The sequence below is a fragment of the Balearica regulorum genome, chromosome 7 (assembly GCF_011004875.1).
Source record: "Balearica regulorum gibbericeps isolate bBalReg1 chromosome 7, bBalReg1.pri, whole genome shotgun sequence".
In the NCBI taxonomy this organism is placed as follows: Eukaryota; Metazoa; Chordata; class Aves; order Gruiformes; family Gruidae; genus Balearica; species Balearica regulorum.
The window spans coordinates 35,010,104-35,028,688 of NC_046190.1; positions in this window are offsets into that span (position 1 = coordinate 35,010,104).

Consider the following 18,585-nt stretch of genomic DNA (forward strand, 5'->3'; position numbering starts at 1 on the left):
GAAACACTACTTTTTTTCAGGCCCACCCCCTCTGGATGGGAAGACAGGTGACCGAGCGACGTCTGCACCATGTGTAGCAGTTCTCATACCAAGGATTCTGTTGTGCTTGATGCCTTATCTTTTCTCAGTGATGCAAATACAGAGTGTGCCAAGAACTTTATACAGGTAAGTGATTCTGAGAAGGTGGGTCAGCCAATGAAACTTTGATAAACATTTCTATTTGGACAGTTGTATGGGGAGGTTACTGAACTAAATAGGCAGTTAGTCTGACTCAGATCTCAGTGTCTTGGAGGAGAGCTGAGGAGAAGCTACTAAACTTGTGATTTTGCAGACTTCATTTACTTACCCCAGTAAATAGAAATGCAAAAATGCATACTTCCTATAGTTTCTGTTTCCTTATAACATTTACTCTTTTGGAAGGCTTTGTTAGGCATGGTCAATACACTTTTAAAGGTTCCTCTTTATTGAAAAACAAATCTGTTATTTATTCAAAACAAATCTTGCTGATTTCTAAGGCTGCAGGTGTAGTATCATAGGGAGCAAGATTGGCAGCAAAGCTATGCAAACTGTAACATCATAAAGTGATGACACTTTTATTAAAGACTGGGGCAAGAAAAGAGGGAGTTCCCTTTAATTTTTTCCTCCCAAACCTGCTGGTGGCTGGGAATGCAGTTTGTACTGAGTATGCTTTCTGAAAGGATAGATGTGCTGGATTCATCCTCTGCTTTGGAAGAAGTGGTAGCAGTTCCTATGACTTCAGTGAAGAATGTGAGGGGGATGGTATGTAACTCATAGAATAGATGTGTAAGGAGCTACCATGCTAAAAGATTGGGTTTATGTTTGTAGTCTGCTCAGCATTTTGCCACTTGCTTTATGTCTATATTGAGTGCTTAGTAAGTGTCTTAGTTTAATGTCATACGCACAATTGTTATAATATATGCTTGGATTTTCATGTGTTATCTCTGCAGTACACAATAAGTATGTATAATCATCTAATCATTTCTATGTAAATGATAAATCATAAGATGAATGGCTTTGACAGTTTGAAAGCAAATGAAAAATATATAATTTATAAAGGAGATTCTTCTTCTACAGGAGATTATGAAGAGGCATAATACAAAATAAAAAGTTTTCACAATTCTGGGTATGTTTTTCAACAGGCCCTCTTAAAATAACTAGATTTTCACATTCATTCAGGGCACTGTAGTATGCTGGTGCATTGCCTGCACTCACGTTTCTTTCCACTCTATATCAGCAAGAGTGAGGGGAGGCGTTTTTGAGGAAAGTACTTGGGACAAAAGGATCCTAAAGAGCTGACAGATCTATATATATTACGTTTGCCATCATATACATGTTCTGTAAAGCTCTCAAGTACAACTAGCTGAATGTGAGCAGACTGTTCAGCCTCTGGACAACCACATTGCCTTCAGGAGTGATCAGCCTGGGCACAGCAATATGACCCTAAAGTGAACTTCTGAGCACAGGCATGGAAATAACAGCATCTTTATCCCATTGCTTTGGTTCTAAGTGATGATTGTGAGAATGAGAAAAGCCAGAGTAAATTAATCTAAACCACCACACCAGAAAAGTTTCCCTTTATTTAGCACACTATTCTTCCACTGTATTAGTTCTTTTTTTACTCTTCATGTAGTACTAAACCTAAACTGAAAGATTGGCGGGGGAGGGGTAGGGAGAGGAAGGGATCAAGTAAGTTTTATTTCACTGAAACGAATGACACAGCTCCAATTACCTTCAATGGCTGCATCTCCTTTTGTGCTTTACTTTGAATTAGGAGTGTGCTTTTGAAGCAAATTTGATCTTCGCCACTTACTGTGCTTTGTTTCACATCACGAAGTGATCATAGAGACAGAGAGTTCCTTTTGAATTAAACTGAACGTAAGGACTCATTCCAGAAGTACACCTAATATGCCTCAACCTCACACAGACATTCAGACCATGGGATGAGAGAAGGGCTAATCTGGAAAAAAAAAAAAAAAAAAAAAAAATTGCTGTCAAATGGATGTAATGTGGATATGAAGTTCTATGCACCACTGTTTCATTTTGCAAGTCGTCTTCTGCTAGGCCACATTATTTGCAAGTACAGTCATGACCAGTGAATCCAGAATTGGTCTATGTATTCTTTGTTTTGAAAGGCACTATGCTCTTTGTTGCTTTAATAGCTTCCTTAAAAAACGTTGACTGTTGTGATGGCTTATAGAAATGAGGAGCAATTCAGTCGAGATTTAATATGAAATTGAAATTATGAGAAGAAAAGAAATATCTGAAATTGAGACTGGGATTCATCTTCTGAGTTTAAAAATACTGTGGATTATAATTTAGAGGGCTCTTGTATGGAATTGTTATTACCAAGTACTGTCAATGTGCTTGACTGGTGTAAAACATAAATGTCTTCAACACGATGACACTTTCGGGATGCATGTCTGCTGAACCAACTTATCACCATAAATTAAATGCTCTGGTTAGAGTTAAATAGCTAGGCTGTATTTGCTTTCTTTCTAGTACTTTAATCACATCTTGTGAAGCTTCACTGTTTAGTTTTTGAGGGGCTTCCTAAATGAAAATTTGAAAGGAAAAACTGGACAACTCTTTTGTGACAGGGAACAGGAACAGATACATGGTATGCGCATTTGTGCATTGTATTAACTTTGTGCAGTATAACAGCACATGACTTTTTAGTTGTGACCATGTTAAAAATATATTATTAGTGATCTGAATTAATTAGAGATAATGTAAATATCAAGGGCATAAAAAGACATGTCACGTAGCATGTGTTTTCTCATTAGATATGACAGTAACTCTGCAGGGGAAATTAATATTGATATGTATATTGAAACAGAAATACACTGGAGAGGAAAAGAGGCTGAGCACTGTTCTTTGCCAGCATTAATAATGGGAAAAATAAACCAGAAATTAATATTGACTACAACTTCTCATACGCTAATCATGTTCTGTGTCTCAGTAGGTTCCTCCCAGTACCATTTGATTTCCCTGAGATGAATGGTGATCCCAGTAATATTGCTATGCTTCAGGCAAGGAAGACTCCATAACTGAGTCATTTTTCCTAGCTACCATTATACTACAAAATTTGTGCGAAAACTTGGAGCCTGTGCTACAACCTACACAGACTTTGTAGTGTACATGAAAGCAGGAGCAGTCAGCATACATATTAAGCGTTAAACAAATTTCTCCATTCAATTTTCTGGCTCTATTTGTGGGGTAAGCAAATGTGTGTCACTGGTGCTATTTCTGTGCTATTTGTTCTCTCTGGTAGCAAGCCAGCAGTTCTTGTTTATTGGGAATAGGGCAGCGGGCTGTTGTGCCAAGTGTATGTGTTTTTGTTGTTTAGTTTTTAACTCCCTCAATTTAGAACTGTACCAAGATGTATATTTGCATTCCATTTCAGAAGTATTTGCAAGTGTTTTGACAAGCGTGTTTGTCTTGTATCACTGTAGTTGGGTAAAGCTTGTGTTGTGAGTTTTTGTTGTTGGGGTTTTTTTTAAATGTAAAAAAATGTTCAGTAGTTGGTAGTTAAATAGTTAAGAACATGAAGTATATCATAAATCAGTGATATGATGTTAATCTTGTCTGGTTACTGCCTATAAGAAGTGCTTCATCTCCACTGGGATTCTCCGGTAGGACAGTAAATGGACACAATGTGCTCATATGGTTTCTTATCATTCTCCTCAGTTTCTTTCCTTTGTTCCTACTTCTGTCTTTCTGAAGCTTGGATCAGATATAAGGAACCTCCACTACAAAAGTTCCCATAGTAACATCACTGAGGAATTGTGAACAAACTGCATGCCATCAGCAGACTTCTAGTTTAGATGCAGCTGTGCTGACAAGTGCCTTTGCTGGCTTAGCTTATGGTAGCTGGGAATTTATGACTTTCTCCTAGCTATACCATGGAAAAGCTCTTATGTATGTGGTATCTCCAGCAGAACGGCCTTTTGCTTTAGCTATGCTACAGTCACTGTTAGGGATTAAAACTTGATCAGTGCATGTAGTCTTTAGGATTTTAAGTGCCTTAAGGAAGATTTTTTTTTTTCTTCTTCTTCGTGTTTATATAGCATCCCTTAGTACCATGGGGGACCATGGCTTCTGTGCTTTCTTTGATATTCCTGACACATGCTGGTTACGTGCAAAAAATACTATTTTAGTAGTGAATGGAAAGATAACCTTCTAATCTTTCTCCCATGTCAGATGATGGCCTGTGACTCAAAAGGTCAGGGCAGTTGATCAGAGCCACTACCACTGAAGCACCAGTTTCCTGGATATAAGGATCTAAAGAAAAACTTGCAAATATCTTTATTCTCTCAGTGTAACCCAAAATTATTTGCCACCAGGTTTGTTTTAATTTTTGCCTTACAGGTTTGTTCCAAAGTATTGTAGAGAAACTTAATACTTTCTCTAATGTTTATTCTTGCTTTCTTGTTGTTGGTTTGTTGTTTGGGTTTTTTTTCTCTGTTCCAAACAGAAGCTGTATTCTTTGCCAATCGCTATCAAGTAAAGAGCCTTATTTATGTTAAGCATAGATAAGGTTTTTTGAATGTTGAAATGAAATCCAATTTATGTTAATCTGCTTTTTGAGCTTCTGAATGTTATGACCAGGATGTTTTATCTTCTTTTCAAGACAAGAAAGTAGAAATAAAGTGATCAGCTGAAAATTTCTAGGGTACGTGTGAGATGCTTTAGCAGCATAACCAACTCTGTTACCTGTATCCTCTTCCTAGCCGATTTGGAGAGGCATGCCTAGTCTTAATAGCAAAACCATGTGTCATAGCCACAGTCCAATTCACCAGGCTCCTAATTTGTCATAACTTACGCTGCTGGAATAATAATGGAGTATATCCTTTGTGATCAAACGGGTGTAGATCGCTGAGCTGGCTCAAAATTAGTTTCACAGAAATACCAGGAGTGCTTAGTGTGTGAAAATTTCTGTCATTTTTGTGGGGTGAAATCCTGACTCATTGCAAAAACTGGCTTGTTAATGGTAAATTTGAGAGCCCTCTGATAATGCGATTGAATACTGAGACATAATTTTTGTAACAGAGGTTGCTTTTGTGGCTTAAGGGTAAAGTCATGTGATATTACTCAAATTCATTAATTATGTGAAATTGCCCTGAAAGGCCAGCAAGATCGTTATGAGCACTGTTTGAGGACAGGCCATACATTTTATATACTTGGAAAGGGAGAAAATTATTCAGTGTTTTCCTTTCTTCCTGTTCATGTCTTTTTATGAACAGCTCTAGTGATCCAACTTACATGTCTGTCAGTATCCTAATAAAATGGAGGAGTTGAAGCTTTGCAAAACAGACTCTGATAACCTTTTAACAGAATGGAGGGAAATTAAGGTCAATTTTGTTGTTGCTTATACCAGAGTAGTTTTCTGGTGAATGGCCATTGCTGGCTCACATCCTCAGTGTTTGCAGAAGACAAAACAGGTAGTTCTGTCATTCTCAAAAGAAGCCTGGGAACTCTAGGTCACTGTGACCATTCTGCTGACAAACAGAGAAGAAGCTATTACTCAGTTGCAGAGAGGTGGCTCAGGTCTGAATAGAGGGAAAGGTGTAGACCCTTTCAGATGTCATAAATTTTTGTATTCTGTCATTCAGCATCCCAGTGGGTAATAGATGTGTAGAAATTTCTCGTTGATTACTATAAAGTAGCTAAAGCCTGTGAAATCAATTAGAATCAAGGATCATCATGGCAAAAAAAGAGCTCTAATAGAGAAAAAATGTGCATGTATGTACATACAAGTGAGTGTGTATGCTCTAGCTACCTCAAAAATATGCTACGAATGTAGCATCAGCTTTGGTATAGCTGCAAGGACTATTTATTCATTCTATTGATTGCCAGTGTAGAGAGGCCTGTGTACACTGCCAAAAGTTATTTCATAACAAGGAGTACGCACTTTACTTAGATGCTAGTGACCACTCCTTTGCTGGTGTTTAATCTCTCCACATAAGCCTGGAATTAACAGAATTGTAGAAAAAAAATTTTTTGAGATAACTTGAATTCAGAAGCAAATACTGGTATACAGGTACTGACCTGGATGTCAGGGAAAACACTGTTTTATTAATGGTGAAAAATGGATGCAATCTCCACCTTTACTAATGAATAAAATCATAAACATGACTTTTTTCATTCCATGCAGAAGGATGAGATATAAATCATTTTGGATAATGCTCCTAAAATGAACAGAGGAGTCTGCAACATTTTATGGAGGCAGTAAAAATTAAGGAGGTGTTATATGTGATGCATATCAATCCATCAGCATCTAGCTATGATATGATTGTGTGCATTTGACAACGGCCTTTCTTACTGGTTTGCACCGATCAAGAAAATACAATGATTTCTATCCTTTGCCCCACAGCAGAGGTTGTATTTGTGCGGTATGAACATTATACAAGTTATCCAGTTTATACTGGGAATTTAACTGTAAAAATGTGGACTTTCAGAAAATAATGCATATACAAATCTTTCTAACAAGGGAGAGAAATTGCTTTTACTTCCTGTGCTGAAATTTTCAAATGTTAAAAGTTGGTAAATGCAAATTGAACTCTGTATTTTTCATTTGATTCCAGTGCGTGGTTATTATTTAATAGAATTTTCTTTATAGGCATGCTATATATTTTATTACTAGAGGGCGGGAACATATACTCCATTTTGTGGTTCAGTTATCATAGATACTTAATTTTAGAATAAGCAAGTAAATCCAGAAGAAAATATGGTCATACTATTTTTGTTGTATGGTACCTTACCAAACCATTTTTTCTGAACCCTGAAAAATGGCTTATGTTTTGATATATTGGCCTGTGGTAGCCAGTGCTATTTATGCCAAAGAAAACAACAGCAAATGGAGAGGAAACCATATGCCGACATGCTGCAGTGCAGTTACTGCCTAATGTGTATTCATAGAGGTATATAGCACAAATGCAGGCAAATAAAAACTGTAAGATAGCTAATGAACAGTAAGTGGACAACAGCCAAATGGTAAAATTGAACAAGAAAGAGTCATCTATCCAGGAAAGCAATATGTTCCTCAAAATAGTCTAACAGTCAGATCAGGGCAGGGGAGACATCGGAGCAATAATGGACAAGGTCAGTTAAGAATCTTGATGGGAACTGTAATAATGAGATTATGAAATTTCCTGTCTCAAAAGAACTTTAGGTTAAGTCCTAAGGACCTCATCCAATCATTATGCACAAGAAATCTCTTTTAGTCAAATATCAGAGTCTTTCGATAATTTTACTTATACTTCTGAGAGTGGAGGAGCTTATGCTTAGATACCTGTCCTTTACCCTTCCACCCTGAGGCTCTAGCTCTGCATCCTTGATCACTGTGGACTTCAAATGGACAAAAGCATGGTTGGATGTGTCTGGCTAAGTTTTGTTAATGTTTCATAATTTTATTCATTTCAGTAAAATACGGAAGAAAGTAGAACTAATTATGACAGAATAAATGTGCAAACATAGAAAATAGATATTTTGCTCTAATTGGAAACATTCTTTTAAAAAAAAGGAAGGTGAGTAGTGAACTGGCTGGCTACAGGGTAAATCCTTCTAGGCACAAGGGAGCAATACCGTCACAGGTACAAGACTGCTTGGCACAGGGAAGGGAATACTTCAACTGGGAAGTATTTATTGCATAACTAAGTAGTCTTGACTGCATGGAACGTGTGAAAGCCTGCACAGTAGTGGAATACTGAAGGAAGGACTACTTTGAGCGTGCTGCATTCCCTCCAAATCTCCTGCTTCCTGATTACTGCCTGGAGCCCTTCGAATCAAAATGTAGGTTAAAACAGCCTAAGGTTGCTTTAAGTTCCCATGTGACCCGAGAGTCATTCAGACTGTACTGTAATATATGGCTCCATGATTGTTCTCTATTTTGTTTCAGTCAAGCACAGCTCTCAAGAAATAAAGCACCTGCAACATAATAACTTGTAATGGAATTCTGCCTGGGGATTTACCTCTGCTCTCAGTTATCCAGCTTGAGAAATGTGTACTGGCTGTATATGTTTATATAACATGGTTTGTAAAAGAAAATCGCTGAAGAGGAATTATCAAAATGTAAGTAGATTGCTACTGTGTTGGAAAGAGTTTTCTAGATTCTGCTCTGTACCAGTGGAGGGCCATCATGAAGTACAAAGCGGAGTGTTTTGTCTCCAAGATATATGTCAAAGCAGAAGCTGCCCTTTTGAAAATATGCCAGAAGTACCTCTTAAAGCTGGATTTTTGAAAGTACTTGACCTCAGCTCAATGCTAATACTATTTAAGTTCGTGGGAACGGGACCAGGCTAACAGTGAACTCTTCTGAAGGGTTATTCACCTCCACGTCCCTAGCTTCTAGCATTGTGCTACGGAGAGGAGGCTTAATAGGAGTGTTAGGCAGGTGTTAGTTCTGATATATCCTGAGTTCTTTTTAGAAATTTAATAATAGATAACTATAATTCCCTCTGAAGTCTGCTGTTGTTCATAAACTATTTAAGCTGTGCTCTAGCAGTTTATGCCATTTCTGAACTCATATAGAGAATTACAACCTTTCTTCAGTTAGAAAGGTGGCTAGTAGCTAGTGTTTTTAGTTTCATGGATTTTTTTATTTAATAGGGTTTAAGCAGATTGTTTTACTAACTGGGGTAAGGAAAAACACCTCAATCCAAACTTTCAGAAACTTTATTCTCATTTGAATCTCCTGTAATCACTGTATAAACAACTTTTTTTTTCACTCTGTCCTGTAAGTTGAAAGAGCGAACAAAGTACTATGGTAGCAATATTTCATTCTTAAGAGGAGAGAACAAGGAAGAGTAAGAAGAAATAGTTTCCAAAACCTTATGACAGTCTGCAAATCTTACAAGTGAACAACTGAATACCTGTTCTCCTTGAAAGCCAACTGGCTCTTGCCTAATCTCTCATGTCTTTACATGGTCCTGTGATGGGATCCCTTGTAAATTATGTAGGGTCCAGCTCTTACTGATTTTTTTTTTTTTTTGACCAAGTTCATATATTGTGGCTTCTTTTTGTTCCAGCTGCTTTAACTGATCAGTTACCAGAATGTAAAGTAGTGCTAAACAAGAAAAATCCTTTTGTCACTGTGATCACTTCCTCTACCACTCAGCCTACCTTAACATCCCATCTGTAGGCTGAAACTTGGTTTATGCCCCCCCCCTATTTTTCCTGCTCACTCACGCTGTGACACACACTCTCCCTCTTTCTGAATTCCATCTTGCACAGTGCTGAATAAAATCATAAATGCAGCAAGAAGAGTCTAGAGATCTAATAAAGATTCTCTTCCTTTGCACATTCATCTTCTAAGACTCACTGGTTTTCTTTATCCTTTGGCCCAGGTACCGTTTTTAAAACAATCAAAGCTTCCCACTGAGTTTTATGGAAACTTACTTGTATAAGGACTAGTTTCTTGTCTATGTCAGTTTAAATAAATTAGACTTTTAAATTTACAATATTGCCATTTATTTTTAATATGGAAGATAGTATGCTTTGTGAAGGAGAAAACTGCAGCTTTTAATTACTTAGTATTTGTTTAATTTCCTAGTAATCGCTACAGCAAATTCTGATGGATCATAGCATATTTACTTTCATTTTTTACCTTATTTCCTATGTTTGAGTAGAAATATGTTATTTTGCCTTTTTCACTGTCGTTCTGGAGTTCTCAACCATGTGGAGATCTTGGCAGGATTTTTGAATAATGAGCATTGTCTTTTAAGGAAAATAGACTTGTATTGTATTCTGAAACATTATCATTACTTCTTAGAAAATATCTAAAATAATGTCATGAAGTAAAGTTCTTTGGCAGGACCCTGTTGTGCAACTGTTACAAATGTGAACAAATGTGATAAGGTGAACAAATGAGGACCTGTTATGATTGAAGTATATGTAAACTCAGTGCAAAGGGCAGAGACTGGGAGCTAGTTTATAAAATTCACAGGCAGTCACTGAGTGCCTTTAAATTTTAGAGTTCTATGCCTTTTCTTTCAATTATTTCAAAAACAACATCAACAAACAAACCACTCAGAAAGTGAGCAAGGATTTTTCATTATCTACTGTCAGATCTTTCTACAGGAAAGCTTTGGAAGCTTGCATATAGGTTACATATTCTTACATTGTCATAGTTTCATTAAAGGTACCATGAATGCTGTATTTCAAGTAGATCCTCAAATTAGCGTCACCCTAGCTGCTTATGGGGTGCCATGATGTAGTTAGAAATTGATCTTCAGGGGGATGCATTACTCAAATTGTGAGTACCCAAGATTCATACAGTCCAGAAAACACCCTCAACCTACACAGCAAGGCTTGCAGGTTGTGTTTCTCTAATAAATTTAGTAAGAATACTGTATAATTTTACATACTAGCAGAGAAGATAATATTGTTCTTATTGTGACTCTTTAGCTGCAGTACAGAAGAGGCTGGCAAGTATAGAGAGCTATGCTTTAAAAACCACGTTATCGGAGGCAGATCTTTACTGGAAGATGCTTCCGTTAAGCAGCAATCATGCATGTCAATATTTGTGAACTATGAGACAGGGAGGTCTGAAAATGGGATCTGTCAGTATAATTCCATGGAGTTTTTAGAAAGCAGACCAAAAGTTGTAATTAGCACAAGTGAGAGGCCATGATTTTTAAAGACTATGTCAAAAGGGAACCAGAGTAACTACCATGGCAGTGGCTGACATGATCAGAGGAACCAGCAATTGTTAGAAATATAAATATGTAGAGAAGATCAAGAAAACAAATCAATATGATGTCTGGGGAATTGACATCTCTTCAAGAAAACGATTTATTGCTTACCCAGTGGTAATTAGTGACTGTAAAACACAGTGGTATTGTGAGACGCTGCGCTTCCCAGAAAGTATCCCAGAATACATTCCCAGCATAACCTGGAGTAAGTAACATTTGGTCCAAACCATAAGAAGAAAGGAAAGTTGTCCTGAGGATGAGATACTGCCCAGAAAGATCTTACACAATCCACAATCATGTAGTACATGGATCTTTAGGGTTTATCGGGATAAAGCAAAAAAGTCATAGACCATAAAAAGTGATTTGTTTGGTAATGACTGCTTGGAGAAAGTAAATTCAGTTTGGAAAGTAGGAAAGACATTGTTGTTCTTAACTTCTATTTTACGTTATGAAGTTATCCTGAACGTTTAACAATGCTTGGTATCTGATAATTGTTTGGTATCGCAGAGCTTATTTGGGCATTTGGCAAGGCAAAATCCCAGTTTTAAGAAGTTAACTTGTAAATCAGCATGGAACTGTTCCCATTTTAATGTAGGGGGTTTGAGATAATGCAGCAACAGGGAACAGAGATCTGAAAGTCCCCTCTAATACTGTTAGAAAAACAGATAATAATTCAGATTTCTGGCTAACAGAAGAACACTTCAGAAGCTGTTACAGATTACTTAGGAGGAAATGGTTGTGTCTGATTAGGATTGAAAATGAATTATGTTAATTTGAAAACACTATTAATGATAATTAAATTGCATTCCAGTTTCTGAAATTAAAGATAATCTGAGTTGGAGAAATTGAAGTGATTATAGAATTAACTTTAGAAGGTCTAAATAATTATAGCTTTCAAAAGCGTGAAGTAGAAAGGGGAAGGCTACTTTGTTTTACTTGGCAAAATTATACTTAAAAATTGAGACTTAATAATAGCAAACAGGAACAACTACCTTCTTTGTAACTATATATCCCTAATAATTCTTATTAGAATCAGGTTTTTAAATGAAGATCATATCCTCAGATCTTAATAGCTGCCCCTTTAAATTTGGCTAAGAGATAGGAATATGACTCAACTATACTAGTATTTGCTGTTAATACCTGTTCATTTACTGAGAACAGTCTCCTTCAAATCTATGTTTTGTATGCCCTTTTTTAATCTTCCCTTATTTCTGAGGGGGCATCATATTTTCAAAAGCTTACTGTTTCATTTAATGTTCTAATTTAGAAAACTTAAACGAGGTACTTCTATGAAAGAAAAGATTATTGTGGTGGCAGGTATGATAAATGAAACAGCCGTTGTTGAAATAACAAAACTAGTTAGTCATTTGGAGTCATCAGTGCTGTATGTCCCTTAGCCCCTCACATGCAGCTATAAAAGGGTAATACATAGCAAGTGCCATTAAATATTTGAGGTATAGGAGACAGTAGCTATTGTAGTGATAATCCAAATTTCACAACTTCAGGCTTCAGCTACAGACACTAAAGGCTGAGCTCCTAAAAGTGTGTTATGATAGGACTGCTAATGTAGTTGTTTCTGTCTTAGATGATTATTACAATGGTGATTAAAAGTTACTTGTATTAAAAATTTGTATTAAAAATAACTAGTAAACTTGATTATTACAATAGTGATAAAAAATTACTAAGATTGCACTCCATATGGACTGAATTTCAGGACACTGAGGTATGCTGGAAGAAAAAAAATTAAATGCGCAGTTGAAGGTTTATTTGCTGTGAAGAATGAAATGACTTCGTTGAAACAGTGCTTTGGAAATCAAATCTCTGTTGCTTGAGGAAACAGGGCTAAGCTGGTTTAAACTTTATTTTGCTCCTCCTTGATTGTGAGGTAAAAGGTGTCCAGCACAGCTTATGTGCCAGTGACAACAATGCAGTAACATGCCTTGAGGACCGCTTTGCAGGCTTGCAGTATGCAACTTCAAGTGGAATTTGAGCTTCATGTGAATTAAGTGAAACCAAATAAAAAGTTTGAGAATAAAAAAACTTAAGCTATAGAATTATTTTTCTAAGTAGGTTGCATTAGGTCTTAATTATATAATTGATTATTTATAAGTTACTCCTTTAATCCCTTTTACTTATAGATGTGTTTGTTTCATCTTTTTGGAGTTGACTAAAATTCATGTGCGAAAATACAGCTGTGTCTAATTCTCTGCTGATTTCTTGGAATTAATGTGATTCTTGGGTTTGTTTTTTTTTTTTTTTTTTTGCTAAGAAATAGAGTTAAGGGAACCTACTGCACTGAGAGAATGAACAATTATGCTACACTTACGAATTCACAAGTTTCATGTCAGTAAGTAGCAGCTCATTCTCAAAGTGCAGTTTTGTGTTAATGTTGAGAAGAGGAAGAAAGCGTGGAAGCGTGGTTTTTCCTCCTGCTTTCCCAAAGTCACTTGTTTCTTTTGCGTTTCTAATCTGGTTGTGATAGTAGATGGCAAATTATGCAGATGCTTTATTTTCATATGAAAAAATGTATAAGCAACCGGGTCGAACTGGATGTACTGTAGAAATTGTGAACAGAGTATGTACAGGAAGCAGCAATCAGAATGGATATGAAAACCTAGGAACATCATACAGAATTAAGTTACTTATCTTTATTTAAGAATTGCAGATTTGCCAATAAAGACATGATTCTAAAGTGTGGGTAATAACTTAGAGAGTACTGATTCCTCTTACTGTGAATAATTCAGTCTCCCTGAACTGCTTATGAGAAGAAATCTCCACATGCACTGCTTTGAGTGGCTGGATAAAATAATGTTTGCTCTATAAATTAGCATACTGTTGCCCAGAAGAAACAGACGTCCTATTGTGTAATTCACTTTCCTCTGAATTTTTAGTGTTTCTGCAGCTTTCCTATCTGTAAGGACAGAAACAGATGCAATCAGATCTGCTCGTTATATGCCTTGTGCCCTGCCCTTTGCAGAAAAGTCTGTTCAGAATATATGTAGGTTGTGGTGTAAAATCCTGCAGTTTTCTGTCACAGAGGTGTGCCATTTGTCTAGTGGCTTCAGTCATTAGGTCATACAATTTTAATGAAACTGTTTATAACTTATATCATGCACCTAAGCAAACAGTAATTAGGTATTTCACCACTTAGTGACACCAGCAGTTTTGAATCCACCTTAGTCATCTGCAGTAAGATCTTCTTTTGCCCTCATCCCAGTTAAGAGTTTAACAATGTTTGCTGTCATGGCCAGACTGCTTCACTTTGGTCAGAATATGTGAAGATGGTCAAGCTGAGAAAATCACAAATTTGTTAAAAGTAACAGGCTCAGATGCATGGGGTTCAATGTGCGTTACCACAGTCCTGCTGAGCCAGTATAGTACACTTGATTTGCGTGTACCCAGCAAATTCATAATCTTAGCATATCAAGGATTCTACATCACTTGCACTTTCAATCCAGTATGTCCAGGCACCTATTACACTCACTGCCTGAATGTTCCCCCTGAATTTTGATTGTTCCATTAAAAAAAATAGTACAAAATGTGAAATCTGGATCCCTGTCAAATTTTTGATAGCATGCTACATCTGGAGCGTTTGTATTTAGAGTTTTTCCTTCTGCAAATGTAGGGATTAAGCTTGTTTCTGACCTTGATCTGGATTCTGAACTCCCCCCCAAACCACAAGTTCTTACGCGTCTCTGTTCTACAATTCAAAAAATTGCTTTAATTGTATTTTAGTGGAAGTGATCTTTGCTTACGAGGGTGGGATAGTTACTGCGAGGGGTGGGGGGCAAGTAAATCGCTAGGTACTAGAAACATTCATGTTCTGTGAAGGTTACGAAACCATTGCTAATTAAGCTAACAAAATCTTAAGAGTCTCTTCCCTGCCTCTGTCCTTTTAGTCTGTGGCTGTTCTTCATAATGCTTACTCTGTAAATATCCAAAATGTTTATTGATCACCACTGGCAAACTATTGTAATTAACAGTGAAATTCATTAAGTAAGTACATGGGAAACAACTCCATCTGGCTGTAGAAAATGAAATGAATGTTTGGTAGTTTGTGAATTTGTGTTTGCAGTGTAAAACCCACATAAATAGGAAGTGGTTTTAGAAACATTTGAATCTCATTACCAAAGTGTAACATTTTTACCTATTAAGGTTATCAAAATTTATCTTGAGGAAAATGAATCTTAAAAGTACTTATTTATTTTGTAAGGAAGGTTAATGTAGAATTACATTGTTCTGTAATCAACAAAGAGCAAAGTGAAGGAACAGGAGAAAGGATTAAGAATTAAAAACCTTACAAACACTCTGGTCCTCGCAGAATCACAGTGAAGAAATACGTGCATAGAGAAGCCAAAAATCTAGGAAGAGGAATGTTCTTAAGAGTGGAGACAGGGGACAGCTGTTCACAGAAAGGAACAAAAACTAGAGCAAAGACAATGGTAGAAAATACAATTTTGCTTCAAATTCCTAAAAATACTACTTCTGATAATGTTATATTTCTATTAAAAGTATATTACACTGCAGCCTTTAAAATGCCTATTGTAGGAGGGGTGCTCTATTTCAAAGTCTAGACATATCCAGAAATGCAAATTTTAAAGGCAGTGTGTCTGTACTTAGCAGAATCTGTGAACCTGTGCTAGGTACACAATTTAAATTCTCAAACGGGTAGCTGGAACATAATACATTTGGTAATGAAAATCAGTAATTGGAATTATTTCTTGCTTTCATTTGTTTAGGTTTAATTCAAGGGTTCATTCATAGCCTATATTGGGGAGAAAAAAAGATCTTGTATTCTCTGGTTGTTCTGTGTTTAATTAAATGAGGATCTGTACCAGGCTTAGCACCTACCATTCTGTGTTTCAGTGCAACTTTCAGAATTCCAAGAAAAAGAAAATTATGTCTAGACAAAATAGAAATTCAACAGTTACTAACAGGCACAAAAAGTTTTAAATCCAGTACAGTTCGTGTTTGCCACAGATCGTAGAATCATAGAATGGTTTGGGTTGGAAGGGACCTTAAAGATCATCTAGTTCCAACCCCCCTGCTGCGGGCAGGGACACCCTCCACTAGACCACGTTGTCCAAAGCCTTATCCAACCTGGCCTTGAACACTTCCAGGGAGGGGGCATCCACAACCTCTCTGGGCAACCTGTTCCAGTGCCTCACCACTCGAACAGTAAAGAATTTCTTTCTAACATCTGATCTAAATCGACCCTCCTTCAGCTTGAACCCATTACCCCTTGTCCTGTCACTACACTCCCTGCTAAACAGTCCCTCCCCATCTTTCCTGTAGGCCCCCTTCAGGTACTGGTAAGCTGCAATTAGGTCTCCCCAGAGCCGCCTTTTCTCCAGGCTGAACAACCCCAACTCTCTCAGCCTGTCCTCATAGGAGAGGTGCTCCAGCCCTCCAGTCAGCTTCGTGGCCCTCCTCTGGACTCGCTCCAACTCCCTCCATGTCTCTCCTGTACTGGGGCCCCCAGAGCCGGACGCAGTACTACAGGTGGGGTCTCACAAGAGCGGAGTAGAGGGGCAGGGTCACCTCCCTCGACCTGCTGGTCACGCCTCTTTTGATGCAGCCCAGGACACGGTTGGCATTCTGGGCTGCAAGCGCACGCTGCCGGCTCATGTTGAGGTTCTCATCAATCAAAACCCCCAAGTCCTTCTCCTCGGGGCTGCTTTGAATCCATTCCTCGCCCAGCCTATAGTCCTGCTTGGGATTGCGCCGACCCACGTGCAGGACCTCGCACTTGGCCTTGTTGAACTTCATGCGGTTCGCACAGACCCACCTCTCCAGCCTGTCAAGGTCCCTCTGGATGGCATCCCTTCTGTCCAGCGTGTCGACCACACCACACAGCTTGGTGTCATCAGCAAACTGGCTGAGGGTGCACTCGATCCCACTGTCCATGTCGCCGACAAAGATGTTGAACGGTGCCGGTCCCAGTACCGAACCCTGGGGAACATCACTCCTCGCCGTTCTCCGCTTGGACATTGAGCCGTTGACCGCAACTCTTGGAGTGCAACCATCCAGCCAATTCCTTACCCACCAACTGGTCCATCCGTCGAATCCATGTCTCTCCAATTTAGAGACAAGGATGTCGTGCGGACAGTGTCAAATGCCTTGCGCCAGTCCAGGTAGATGACGCCAGCTGCCCTTCCCTTATCCACCGATGCTGTAACCCCATCATAAAAGGCCACCAAGTTTGTCAGGCACGATTTGCCCGTAGTGAAGCCGTGTTGGCTGTCACCAATCACCTCCTTATCTCCCGTGTGCCTCAGCATAGTCTCCAGGAGGGTCTGCTCCATAATCTTGCCAGGCACGGAGGTGAGACTGGCCGGCCTGTAGTTCCCTGGGTCTTTCTCTTTACCCTTCTTAAAAATGGGGGTTATGTTTCCCCTCTTCCAGTCCCTGGCCAGACTAATTTCTATCAGGGCTTTGGCTTGCCTAACCTGCTCCCTGGCTGCTCGGACAGTGTCCTGTATTCTTCCCAGGCTACCTGCCCTTGCTTCCACCCTCTGTAGGCTACCTTTTTTTGTTTGAAGCTCCTTGTCCATCCACGGGGGCCTCTTGGTGTTTTTGCTTGACTTCCTCTTTGTTGAGATGCATCGCTCCTGAGCTTGGAGGAGGTGGCCCTTGAATATTAGCCAGCTGAATCTTTTATCTGGTGTAAATTTATGTAAATATTCTCATTTTTCTCTAAGTTGAATGCAATTAGAAAATGGTGTGCCACAGTAAGTGAATAAAACAGACTGTCAGTGGTTAGTTAATTTAAAACTGCAGTTTTAATATGCCTCATTCTTGCTCCAGTATAATCTAAATTTAGCAGCGTAAGATGTAGCAGAAGGGAGAGAATTCCCTTAATCTGATAAAATGTTCATAATCTGACAAGGCCTCTAGTCAAATGCAGCATGTTACAAAAATCCTACAATGAATGCTAACAAGAGATTAAAACAGACAATAGTAAAACCTTTGTAAAGATTTCTTTGGCAAATTATTTTCTCTTACACAGTTTTCTGATGTTTTTCTTCAGTGTAAGGGACTTCTGCTACTGGAAAGAGAGTGGTAAACATATATAGCTGAAATGGAAAGTGCTTCTCCTTAAGAACAACAACTAAGAGGTAATTGAATGGAATTAAAGAGTTCTTGAGGTGTGAGCCATGTGCTACAGTAGCTTGAGTATATCTTTTTTGTTAGGATAGATTTCATATTTCAATGCTGCATTAACATTAGTCATTGACTTAAAGGTTCAAACATAGCTTGGCTGAGGCTAATACAATGCTTTCAGTTTTGCCCTTTGATTAGCTCAGAACCTAGAAGGGTTCCTCATTCTGAAGCAATGTTTCCATAGAATCAGTGTTAATAATTGTTGGTACAGTTCTGTTAATTGAAGCCAGCATTAGTTTCTTCTGTTCTTGACATGCTTACAAGTTTTGTCCTGTTTAGTATTTACTTCTTCTTTGAGTTCTTAGTCCAAATAAGGGTCTTTTCTTTTTCCCCTAGTGTTGACTCATTCCTTTGTTTCAACTTACTATGTTCTTCTAGTCTTCACTCTGTTATCCATAATCATAACTCATTTTCTCTGGATCCATAAATGGCTCCAAGGAACAGGCATTTCTAGTAGAGGATGTTTCAGAAGTTCAGATTAATGATTCATGAGTGTGCAGGTGAATGCCAAATTGCCAGGTTGCTACTCCAGCATTTCACTGCTCTGGTGGAATATAGATTTCAAACACATGGGCCCAATACTTCAGCAAGATGACTTCATAAGGCCATTTTATTACTTTATCCATTCCTATTTCTGTAAAGTGGCAAAAGAAATATTTTTTCCCAAAATATTTCTGATTTTTTAACTGAGTAATTATTACTTAATCAT